Source organism: Mesoplodon bidens (genome assembly GCF_964165515.1).
Source record: "Mesoplodon bidens genome assembly, chromosome: 18".
NCBI lineage: Eukaryota > Metazoa > Chordata > Mammalia > Artiodactyla > Ziphiidae > Mesoplodon > Mesoplodon bidens.
In genome coordinates this window covers 21,267,706-21,280,982 of record NC_138175.1, presented here as the reverse complement: position 1 = coordinate 21,280,982, position 13,277 = coordinate 21,267,706, and the positions used below count along the sequence as shown (strand labels likewise).

The window sequence follows — 13,277 nt, the reverse complement described above, 5'->3', positions numbered from 1 at the left end:
GTTTTTTCTCACCTTCAGATTGGAGTTTTTAGTGCCAACCCCCTACTTCTGTGAGAATTAGGGAAACCAAGGTCCAAAGCCTCAGGACGCAGGGAAGTTCATCTTATTTCTCCACAGGAGAGCTGCGGCTGTCTCTCACAGGGCACTGCCCAGCCAGTCACCACCAACAACTCCAGAAGGCCGAGTGGTGCACTCATGCACAGGATGCCGGCAGCGGCATCACCAGCAGTTTGTACTTGCTCTCCCGCTGCGTGGAACAGTGCTCCTTCTCCCCGGAGGAGGAGCTCTCGCTTGACTAATAATCCCTCCTTACTCTCCAGGCCATGACTTGGGAGCCCCTTCCTCCTGGGTGCTACCCCAGAGCCCCAGGTTCAGGGCTGATTCTCTTGCTACCATCAGACCCTCCAGGACGTATACAATTACCCGCCTCTTTGTCCCCCACCCCATCCCTCCCTCTACTCCCAGGACTGGAAGCTCTGTGAGGGCAGGGACCGAACCTGTTTCCTTCACTGCTGGGTCTCCCAGACGTTGTCTGGCACTTCGTAGCAACGCCATGACTGTTATCTGAGTCAGTTTTTTGAGTCATTCCAACCCTGCTCCTGCATGGCCACTAGCTAACTGCCTCATCTTAGGGAAAACAAAACACATCTTCCTAGTTTCACCTGTGAAATGTGCTCAGGAGTAACTAGTATATTACTAGTTACTCACCAGAAGACACCATCAATTGCAGGACACCTGTTTTCTTATATACCACTAAGAAAGAAAGAAGACTTCCAAAAACCTTTGACCCAATGTTTTTTATCTCTTGGAATTTTCATTTCATAATTTGTTTAAAATCTCTTTGAGATTTAATTGGCATAGATTTTATCCCATGTCACTCTTGGGCACACATAAAAAGGAAAACTGATAAATGAATAAAATTGGTTGAAGTATTCCGAAACGTTCTTCATATTCAGAGTCACTTTGCCATCTAAAATCATCAGATAGGTAACTTTTCCCGGCCCTCCGGGTCATCAAGATGATTGGTGATGCAGCATTTCTTACAAGAATCCTTAAAAGAGCCAAAAGTCGTGTTTGCTGAGTGTTTAATCTGGCTTTGCAGCAACGTAGCACTGGTCTATTGTTGATGTCTGTGCCCCAGATATTGCTAAATAGTTCTGATTGGTCAATTCTGCATCCCTTTCTCCACAATTGTTTGATTCCTGGGGTCTAAAAGAATGCTCCTAGAATGCTTCGAGGATTTTCATCCAAGCTGCCGACACCCATTCTGTGGGTTTTGATGCTTGTACAAACACAGCCAATGACAAGTACATCACGATGCTACAGGACCAACAGCAATTATAGGATGACATCAGTGATAAGGCACAGCCCAATTTCCAGACATTAATGAATGAAAAAATATGCCTCTTGATATTGATGAATTACAGTACCTCGTGGGGGCTGCCCTTAGAATGAAAGCATGACTTTTTTGAAAAGCCTCTCACATAGGGCCTTGCACATGGTGGGAACTAACATCATGTTTCTTTCTTTCTCTCTTTCTTTTTTGCCAGCCTGGAGATGTTACCTCTGATTGTAAGTCTCCTGACTATGATGAGTGGTTGATGGAAGGGAAGGGAGGTTTCAACACACAGAATGAGCATCTGATGGGAAATAGGGAAAAGGTGAGAGGCAATATAGGACACTGGGTTTCTAAACCGACATGTACAGTGACCATATCATTTATCATCCAAGCCAGGACACTTCTGAGAGTAAAAAAGGTAGCTCTCAACAATTTCACTGGGCCCATAATCAAAAACAGAGGCTGGCCCAGAAGATCCTGGGTGTATGACAACCTACCATATCTCATCTTCCATCCAGAAAGTCAGGCTGAAATCAGATGCAAAATTCACTCTGCTTGGAGTGCCTTTTTGTCCAAAATGAGAAAGGCCATGAGATCACTGATGGGCATGCAGGTACTTTTGGTGCCCATCCCAAGAAAGCTTAACCATAAATTCCAAAACTGGCTAAAATACGAAGCCGCTGTATTGTGGGAGAGGCTCCCCTGCCCCAGCTGTTATTTATGGTGCAGAGAAAAAGGAACTGCAATGATGATGGATCTGCTTTTATCGGATAAAAATGGGAGGGACGGTGAAAGATCATGGTGAGATATCGTGCAGAATTTCAGGAGGACGCTTTAAAAACGTGTTTTAGAGGAAATGAATTTTTAACTGGCTAGAATATATCCATTTACAGTCGGAACATGCATATATTTATGACTGTTTTTAGCCCTCAAAATAGTAACTCAGGACAGAATAACAAACAGTCTCTTAATAGCCCTAATTTATCAGACTCCGCTGTTTAAGAAGAATAAATAAAAAGAAATAGAAATGTGAGAGAGAGAGAGAAAGTAGGAATCCGAAATACTGGAAATGGTGCCGCCCCAAAGATTACTCCATGTCTGTCTTCTTAGGAAAATGAATCTTAGAGAGATCTTAGCTCAAAGAAAGCCAAGAGTGGCTTTAAAAGCACCCAAGGTTGGGTGCTGATGGGGGTGATGCAACGTGGGGCTGAGGAAAGCAACTTGGCCATGTTACTCCATCTCCCTTTTGTGAATGAAGACCTTTGCCTTCACGTCTTTGAACGTATTTCCTTGAGGACTCCAATTCTCAATCTCCTAATTGTTTTCTTCACTCTCCTGTCTCTTTCCTTGCCTGGTCTTTTCTGTGGGCTGCAACCAATTTATATCTGCAACATCACTTTGATCACCACCTCCCTCTGGGATGCCAAGATGCCACACAGTGGAAAGTACACAGAAGTTGGAGACAGACAGACCTGGGTTCAAATAACATTTCTGATGCTTTGTGCTGTGTGACCTGTGGCAAGTTACTGGACCTCTCTGAGTCTCTGTTTACCTCTCCATGAAATGAGATTAACACAGAATCACCAATCCCTTCTTTGCATAACTTTGCTTTGTCACTAGAATTGTCTTCTTCATCCATTCACGGCTCACAGTGCACAGCAGAGATTGGCACAACGTTGTAAACCATCTATACGTCAATAAAAAAAAGGATAAAAACCCAACATGGCTCAGAGTGTTCAACTCACTACGATTTCAACCTAAGGAAAAACCTTATTTGCCACATAAATATTAGTTCCCTTAACATATAAAGATTCCTAAGATATTAATAAGAAAAGCATAGATTCCTAAGATATTAATAAGAAAAGGCAAAACAATCATAATTGTAGTGAGAATCATAAGAAAGGACATGAGCAGGAAATTGGCAAAAGAAGAAATAAAAATGACCAACCCCAAATGACTATTTAAAAAGAGAAAATCATCCAAACTGGTAATGAAAGAAATAGAAATTAAAACAATGCCTGTGAACTTTTAAAAGTTCAAAAAGAATAATAGTAAGTGCAGAAAACTGTTGCTCATGGAGCCGTAAAGTTGGTAAAACTTTTCGGGATGGCAATTTCGAATATGTATCCAAAGTCTTAAATATCTGGCAACACTTTGGCTTTTAAATTTCATTCAAGAAATTTATCTCAAGGACAGTGTTTTTTTTTAAAGTTCACAAAGACTTAATATATAATGATGTTGATCATGTTATTTAAATTATAGAAAATGTGAAAACATTCTAAATGTCCGACAACAAAAGATGGGTAATGTTAAGTAAAATAAAATGAAGTTCATTGCAGACATTTAAAATTATGCTTTTGAGAAAATTTAATAACAGGCAAATGTGCATAAAACAATTACTAGATGCAAATAGACAGTAGTTATCTCTAGATAGTGGGATTATGAATGACTGTGCTCTGCATATTTCTGGATTTTGAAATTTTCATTTTAAAGGAAGGAAGGAGGAAAGGACAGAAGAGGGAAGGAGGAAAGAGTGGACACTGGCAAGAGACAAATTCGTTTCTACGATGTCCTCTACTGGATGGCAATGCAAGTACTAGAACGAGTCAGGGAAGAGGAGGTGGAATTGGAGGAGGTTTGCCGCTGATGTGCCGTGTGAGGTTTTGCTTTTCCCTTCACCTTGCTGCACCGCGGTTTTCTCCCCTGTCAGATGAGGACAAAAGTTGCCAGCCCAGCTTACGTGTTGGGTTGCTGTGAGGATCAGAAGGGGCGCCATGTGTGAAAGCCCTCACAGAACTGCAAAGTGCTCTACAAGTCCTGGAAAGTGCATTGCCTTCGTTAGTGCGATCATTCTCTCTTGCTCCATTACCCTTTGCTGGAGAGTTGCTTGTCAGGCGATGAAGCGCACTCGGCATTTCCACATATGCAAAGTGAAGTGCATGGGGCTACCCAGGTCTATTTCAACAGATCTGCCATTGAGACATCACCAAGCAGGCACCAGAGACCTCTGTGACTGCGGGTGGGAGCGCACACGGACCTAAGAGAACAAACTTGGCATTGGGCGACCAGGCTTGGAGTTAAACTTGTCCACTGTAAGCTGTGTGGACTCAGACAACCTGTTCCACCTGCCTGCGTGCCATTCATTCATCTGTGAAATGGCAATAGTAACACCAGTCCTAATTCTATCACATGATCATTTGGGAAGATGCATCCAAAGCATGTGTGTGATTCTTGATGACCACCAACATTGGATACAACATTGAGAGTGCTGTGTGTTCTTGGCCATATAGTTATATTGCGTGTAAAATACAAGCCCTACAGGATGGGGTTCCTCTTGAACTAACAAGCAATATTTGAAAGAGGCTGCATGAGCACATTTTGCAGAATCACTGATTTTCAACAATAATAAGTATTATTATAATAAAACAAGTTTTTGTTAAGACTTCTCAAAGGCCTTAATATGCTTTTGTATATGTGAATCTCCAAGAGTAGTTCAATTTCCCAAAGACCTTGGACCATGGAACCCTGTTTTTATGAAGCATCTGCCTCATGTTCCTTAGCACAAACCTGGTAAATGTTGACCTGAAACAAAACCAAGCCAAGGGCCCCGGCTGGGTTCTAACCTTGTTTCTCCAATGCATTGCTCTCCTGAGCCCTTTTATCCTGAACCAAAGATGTAGCATCTAGTTTTCTTAAAGGAAATATCACTCTTACCCATTTAGGCATATTAGTGCCAACATGTCTTACACACTCACCCATCACCTTCCTATTAATTATTAGTTTTTAATTAATCCTTCTATCTATCCATCTATCCATCTGTCCATGCATATGTTTATTCCTATTTAACAGACTGAAAAACCAAGGATCAAGAAGATGAAGTAATTTGCTTCAGGGTAAATAGAGCTTAGGTTCAAATCTAGATATGTCTGGTTCCAGGGTCTGCTATCTTTTCATTGGATCACAGTGCCCCACCTCCCCACCGCCCCTGCCAGGCCCCAGACACCAGAGAGTCAGGAAGTCAAATACAGAACTAGGAGAGAAGGAAGCCACAGCCAGACTGTGATGCAGGAGCAGCTGTGAGCCCTGGAGTGGTAGGGAGCTAGCGAGGGCCAGACTGGAGAGAGACTGAAGCTCCCTCCATCCTGCAGGTGTGGGCTAGGCCTGAGAAACAGGCTCATCCGGATGCTGTACTGGGGCCCTCACCGAGCTCACTTTTCTTCTCAATCGTGATGATAATACCTGTTGGTCAGAAGGCTCTGAGAATTCAGTGAGCTCATGTGTATAAAGGCCTTGGTGAAGCTCTTGTCCAAGGGCTCGGTAAAGGGTACCATGCCCCATTTCATCCCAAGTCCATATGGCCTGGTCACATACCAGTTTCCACTGGTGGAGTTATCACTTACTGGATACCCACCCTAGGTCAAGGGCGTTTTATGGACAAAACCCAAGTTCCTCCCCCGGAAGAGACCACAAACTATTTGACCTCATTCACATCTCTGCTTTTCTTGGCAGGGAGGACTTGAGGTATCAAGAGACTTCTTTACAAGCTCTGGAAAATCAGCTGAAACATCCAAGGCTTGTCTGTATTTGATGAAAAGATTGTCAGAGAGCAAATTCATGAACTCTGAGAACACCAAGTTCTAAGAGATTATCCTACTGCTATGATTAATAATAGTAATAACAGCAGCAGCAACCTTGACCAAAGTCACGTTATACATTTCCTAATGTTATCTTTCCTCAGCGGTGATTTCTGTTAACCGAAACTGAATAAGTAGCCTTTCTCGTCCCTGAAAGACCCTGTATTTTCCTTTTCTCTTTTTGTTCATTAAAAGCAAAAGAAGAAGAAAGTGTTTCTTGTTAAAGATTGTCCCGTGATGCAAAGGGCACTGGATACAAGGATTGTGTTTTAGTCGAGAACACAGAGAGCAGAAAAGCTTGACTAATTATGTTCCTAATTACTTGAAGCATCTTCCATTTGACAATATAATTATGCCAGAGTGAGTTGTCTCAGTTACTGAGGGGAAGGAAAGAAGCCCCCTCCCCACGACCCTTCCCCTTGCTGTTATTTAGGCTGGATTTAAAAAACTTTTTGTCGGACTTCCCTGGTGGCGCAGTGGTTAAGAATCCACCTGCCAATGTAGGGGACATGGGTTCAAGCCCTGGTCCGGGAAGATCCCACATGCCGCAGAGCAACTAAGCCCGTGCACCACAACTACTAAGCTTGAGCTCTAGAGCCCGCAAGCCACAACTACTGAGCCCACGCGCTGCAACTACTGAAGCCCACATGCCTAGAGCCCATGCTCCGCAACAAGAGAAGCCATCACAGTGAGAAGCCCATGCAAAGCAACAAAGAGTAGCCCCCGCTCGCCGCAACTAGAGAAAGCCCGCACGCAGCAACAAAGACCCAACGCAGCCAAAAAATAAATTAATTATTTTTTTAAATAAATAAAAAACTTTTTCTCAACTCAGAGGTTATTTACCAAAAAATGAAGCCCCACTCCTCTCTCCTAAGCCATGACAGGCTATGTAGAGTCTGGTTAGTTTTTCCTCCAACAGCAGGATTTCCATAAATAAATAAGGTTTGCTCAAAGGAAACAGACCTTTCAGGGACTATCCACCTACTCTATTGTCCTCCGTTAAGGTTCAGTTCTCAGCAGGGTGTGACCTCCAGCAGAATCTTTAAGAATATTCCAGAAGAATCAAAAATGAGAAGGCAAATAATAGTTCTTTCTTGTAGTCAGGTTCTAAACACACCAGAATTGAAGTGGACATCAGTTCTGAGATGCCTCCAGTTAAAAAGGTTGGTAGATGCAAGCCAGGTGCAGGGGCAAAGAGACTGGCTAAAGGGAGCAGAATGAGACACAGAGGGATGAGCAATTGTTAATGAAATCCTTGCACCGAGTGACTTGTCAAGTTGATGGTGAAGCAGCCCTGACTTCTTCCCTCATCCTCTTGGAACCACAGTTTCCTAAATGGTAAAATAGCTGGTTGGGTGATCTTGTGTGGTCTACAGACCAGCTGCATCAGCATCACCTGGGGGTTTGTTGGAACTGCAGAATCTCAGGCCTCTCCCCAGACTTACTGCATTTCAGAAAGATCACCCAGGTAATTCATGTCCACATTAAAGTTTAAGAAGCTCTGGAATAGCATACATTTCTGACATACTTCCTTTCACCCTTTCTTAAAAGACAATCTCAAATTAACACATTCCCCCAGGCCCTTCCTTTCATACATCTCTAGAAAGCCTTCTGACAGACCAAGTCACCGGCAGGTATGGAAAATACTTTTCATATCTGATTGATTAGTACTACCTACCTGGAGTGCTGTTTGGGTAAAGGATAATTAGGCAGCATCAAAACCCAGCAGGAAAGAACTCTGTGATCAATTAGTGACGTCTGCCATGGGCACAGGCTGGGGATTACAGGTGTGCTCAATTAGATCTCGAAGGGTTTGCTTCTTAAAAGAGGACTTGGAGGCAAGGGGTGGGTTATGGGCGAAGGCCCTGGGCACTAACCAACCTGGATTCCTGGGACTCCATTCTTGGTTTCAGACCTCAGATGAAGGTTTTGGACTCAGATCACAAAGGACCTTACTACCCTGATGTTCTTCAATCCTACCACCTTTGATCACATGCATATACAGTTATCATACCCGCTCGTGTTCTCACGAAAGCAGGTTTTCTTCCTATGTCACAACAACCCCAGCTTCCCTTAAACCAGAGCCCTCGTCTTAAATAATAGTCTGGCAGTGGAAAGGGGAAGCCGCCAAGCACACTGGCCTGAAGCAGAGCCCAGCCCTCTACCTCTGCTAGGCATCTGTTTCCAATGAAGCTAAGGAAATTCCTGACCCCACTCCTGCATTCTCTGAGTGCTGCCCTGCCCTCGCCTCCACAGCAGCCTCTCCCCTCTGTGGGCTCTAAGCTAAGCCAAAACTCCCCACGGGCTCTCGGGGGCCAGGAAGCAGAACAAGGCCTGGTGCCCTGACTCCCCTGGCAGTAGTGAGCTGCCAGCTTTGATTCCCAGAGGCTGCCTAAAGGTGCCTATGAGGAAAATCCACCTTCATAAGGTGTTTGAAGTCTGCCTTCGACATGGCTGTGTATTAGGAGAATTCTAAACTGAACCCTCAGTGATGTGCCTTTTCTAGAGATACTTGCCCACGTGTATCCAGAAATTACCTGCTACTACCCGACACTGCAAAACAAAAGCTGAAAGTGCACCTAGGAAGTCATACGTGAAAGGCAGTGGTTCTCAAATGGGGAAGATTTTACCCCTCTGGGCGCATTTGGCAATGTCGGGTGACATTTGGGGTTGTCACAAATGGAGGGGACAGTGTTACTGGCCAGGGATGCTGCTAAACATCCTATCATGCACAGGGAGCCCTGCACAACAAAGAATTATCCAGACCAAGATGTCAATAGGTTGACCCAGCCCCCAGGTTTATAGGTTGGAAAACTGCTGTCCACACAGGAATCCAGACCTGCTCCAGTGAGCTGGCAGTAAGGCTAAGCTAGGTGCTCCAGCCCCATATCTACCCAGCTGCACAGTCAGGGAAGATGGAAGAAGAAGACTGGTCCTGAGGATGGCCCCGCCCAGGCTTGTAGAGAGAAGCTGAAGAGAAGGAATGGAACATGGGAATGAGGAGCTTTAAGGTACAGTCACCAGGCCCAACAGCGAGACACAACTCAGTGGCTGTCCTGGATCATTCAGGTTAACAACACCTTCCTGCTTACTGGTAATTAGAAAGGGGAGTGGAAAGAGAGGAAACACATGGAGGGAGGGAACTGAGGAGACTACATTCCCCATATACATACTATGAGCCACAAAGAAACCCAAACAGCAGGTAATTTGTTTTTGTTGTTGTTACTGTTATTTGCAGTTTTTCCTCTAGAAAGTGGTTCTTTGGACACTGTTTTGAGATTCATCCAAGTATATCACTGGCTAGTCTCGGGGAGTAAGTACCACCATCATTCAGTGCCTCTGATTTACAACCTCCATCATGAATCAGACAAGTGGAGAGCTGGCCCACACCCATGATCCAGATTTAGGTCTGAAGTTCTGGGTCAGAGCAACTTCTTTGCCATCTTGTTTCCAAGTTATTCTAATTACCCTGATGTTGTGACATCGGTGCCTTCAGAAGTAGATGAAGCAGATGGAAACACTGACATGAGCCTCTGCCCCCTGGTCTCCATCTGGTTAAGAACATCCATAGTCACTGTGTCCAACCCAACCAACTACCCCGGGTCATCCAAGGAGATCCTTTTACGACAACTACCCCACCATCTTACACACATACACAGACGTGTTTGAAATGTCCATTTCCAAATGGCCCAAAGTGATGTTAAAGGTGGGGCTCATTCTGGAGGGTCTTTACAAAGCCTGTAGCCTCACAATCTCTCTGATGGCTCTGCCAACTGGCCCTCACCATTGTCATTCCTGCAGCATATCCAGAAGCCAGTCCCACTTTAAAAAATCAACATATTTTCTGATTTTAAAAGCAATCCACATACATTGCAGAATACATATGCAAAAGAAAATAAATGTCACCCGAAATAGCCCCAGCAAGAAATGACCACTGTTAAGTAGTAGTGCATATCCTTCTACATTTTTTCAATATGTGTGTGTACCTGCAGCTATATCTACCCCTACAGAGCATACACAAATACACATAACTATTTGAATTTAGTCTCGTTGCCTAAAAACTTTCATCACCTGCTGTTTCCTCAAACTATATGTCATGGTTCTTTCCCTGCCATTATGTCCTTTTCTGCATCATCACTGCATGGCATTCCATCATCTCAATCTACCCTAATTCAATGAATTCATACCTTACAATTAGATGATATTTTTCTTCTTCTACTGCTGTAAATAACACTGTAATGAACATACTTACAAAACACCTTTGAGTGCATCTGTAGCTCCCTAGGGTGAATTCCTTACAGAGAAACTGCTGGGACAAAATCTATGTACCATTTTTATGACTTTTGAGGCACACATTCAAACTGTGAGATCAAACTTTTGAAAATATTAGGAACCCCCTTCAAACATGCAGGTGTATAAATCCCCACATTGGAAAAATTAGTGGAATGACTCTTTTGTCCAATATTTGGGAAGTTAAGATCTAATTCTAGTCCTAAAAACATTACAGCTCACTCCTCATTGGTTCTACTACTTGCAATTCAGTAACTGACCACTAGTGGCCACTCTTTGGCTTTGAAGGATGAGGGCAAGACTTAACAGGAGTCACAGGGGTATCCAATACTGTAAACCCACCAATATTATAGCAAATACTATTCACAACTCTGTTTCTCCCATCAGAAACAGAGATCCTCAAGGGAAGGTGCCACATATATTTAATCTCAGAAAACCTAAAGATAAGCACAGTGTCTGCCACAGAGTACACATTTATTTTATGGTTCATAAGTCACCTTCAACATCTAAACATAAGCCTTAATAAAATTTACATAGTAAAGGTGCAACTAAGGCCCCAGTGAATTTTGCTTAATCAAAAAGGTGACGCCATCTCCAGTGTGAATCTTAGTGCCAGTCCAGGAATAAGTGCATTTTTTTCCATTCTCCCAGAGAGAGGAATATGTTTAAATGAAGATATTTCTTAGAAGAGAATGATAATTTTAAATACGGGAAAAATAAGAAAATAAAAAGAAGGTGGTTTATGGTATTTTGGGGTAACCAGCCAAAGGATGACATTTCTTTCCTGGTTTTCAGTGCATCTTTCTGGGAACAGATTAGGCTATAAATGGAAATAAGAGTGTGCATCATTCCAGGTCCTAGAAAACAGACGGTGAGAGGCAAGTTGGTTCCTTTCAAAAACAGAGGGTCTGACTTTGAACTGCTTGATGGTGAATGAACCAACCTTCCCTGCAATGTCTGGCTAAGGCTTCTGTCTACACTGAGTGCCAAGGACATTTAAATGTGTGATATTTGATTTGCTGGGTGCAAAGCTCAGATGGGGCCTGGAAAATCCATCTGTACTCTCATAGCTTTTCAAAGGGAAACAAGGTTATTAACATTTATGTAGGCTTTAATATCATGGATCAGGCACCAGGAGTATAAGAACTCACCCAATGGTATGGATCCCATGATAAGCTCTCAAAAGAGTAGAGAGGATGGTGAATTTTGGCCAGGCCTGGAAGACACATTAGGATCATACTCTTTAAGATGGAGAAAGTAAGCCCCACAGAAGGAAAATAACTCACCCAAGATCACCCAGCTAGCTAGAATCCTACCTAAATCAAACAAATAAACAAAACTTCCTGGTCTGTTAACTTGCAGATTAATTACTCCGTGTCCCTCTTCTCAATTCTGTTTTGGTCTTCTGTCTCGTGTTTCATTTCATGGAAACATAAAAACTGGTGATAAATAAAAGCATTCATGCCTGACTAAGCATCGTTCTCTACAGGCTGAGTGACATGACAAGGGGTCTGAAAAGACCACTGATATTTGAGGTCTGGTGGACAGTATTCCAAATGGTGGAATGTCATAATGGCAAGGGATACCTTTTGGGTCAAGGATACAAGGAATTTCAACTGTAGGTAGGATTTTGATTAAGGATATCTCCAAACCTTCTCCTCCCCTCCAGCCCTGGGGCAATACCCTTACTTAGACCTTCACATATTTTACATGTATGACTCCAATAGACAGCTGTCAAACAGAAAAACAGAAACCACCCTAAGTATTTAAACAGGAGGAACTGAATACAGGAATGTGGTTATACCAGTGTTAGAAGAGCTGAGAACCCAAATAGGTGAGGTAAAGTAGAGAATCTAAGAAGCTGCTGTCTTAGATTTCAGGGGCAGAGGGGTGAGGGGACATTACTGGAATCCAGGGTCTGGAATCATGTGGGGAAAGTTGAAACCATGGCAGGCCTGTTTAGCAAAGAGATAGGGTGAGGGAGAGGGTAAGAGGGAGAGAGGAATAAAAGAAGATATAGTATCCTGGCTGCCTCCTGAAGCTAGAAAGCAGAGACAAGGAGAAAGGTAAGGGATGAGTCTAACTGTCAACAGCTCCCAACCTAAATTTTGATCCAACTCCTAATTTATTTCATTGCCTCTTATCTCTCCCTTGCAGAATCTGTCCTGAGTGATCTAACATACAGGTCTGACACTGTCATCTCCTGCTTTACATTCTTCTTGGGCTTCTCCTGCATTTTGGGGAAATGACCCTCACCTCTAGCCTAACATACAAGGTTCCTCTCCATCTGGATGAATGTAAGGCTGACCAAAGCTACTGAAGTTTTTACTCTGGAGCGGCAAATCCATTGGGCTTCAGGAAGGAGGTGGCCTGTTGTGAGCTGCATCAGGCTGGCAAGTGAGGATGAAGGCCGTGAACGGAGGCCCTTCCAAGTGGAGGAGGATGATCCTGAACCGAGAGGGAGAGCACACAAGGTGGGGGCCCAGGGAAGGCTAGTGCTGGGCTTCAAACCAAAGTCCCCCTGGTTCCAAAGCCCACCAGTGAGAAAAGAGATGAGTTGGGTCTTTGTAAGAGAAAATTCCTTCTTCACCCCATGTGAATCTCCCATGTGAATGGGTCAAGAATGTGGGAGACATTCCAGGCATGTGAAAGATAATAGTTTGAGGATAAAGATGAAAGTACAACTTAGGCCAAAGAACTAGGCCCTTGAATGCCCTCCCAATGAGCACAGATTTCACTCAGCGGGCAGGTGATGTAAGCCCAGCTGGGGGACAGAAAGCCCACTCTCACCCCACTGTGTAGCATGGCCTGGCCGGGGAGGAAGCTGGAAGGAGGAGCCTCCTGTGGTGTTGGCTGCTGCCCCCTGCCCAGTGGATGGAGTGGGGGGCCTCTGCAGCCCCGACGCAGGCCCATACCCCTTGCACCAAGAGCTGTACCTCGTGTTCTTCCAAGGCAGAGAAGTCAATAAACTCATTTTCTCACAGAAAGAGGATGTCTTTGGGAAGGCCCTGGGG

The 13,277-nt window shown here is 43.9% G+C and overlaps 1 long non-coding RNA gene across 1 annotated transcript in view; it reads right to left on the bottom strand.

Annotated features, from left to right (window-relative positions):
- Positions 1–13,277, bottom strand: part of LOC308606074 — a 92,890-nt gene that overhangs the window by 16,930 nt on the left and 62,683 nt on the right. The gene's annotated exons all lie outside the window — the stretch shown is intronic.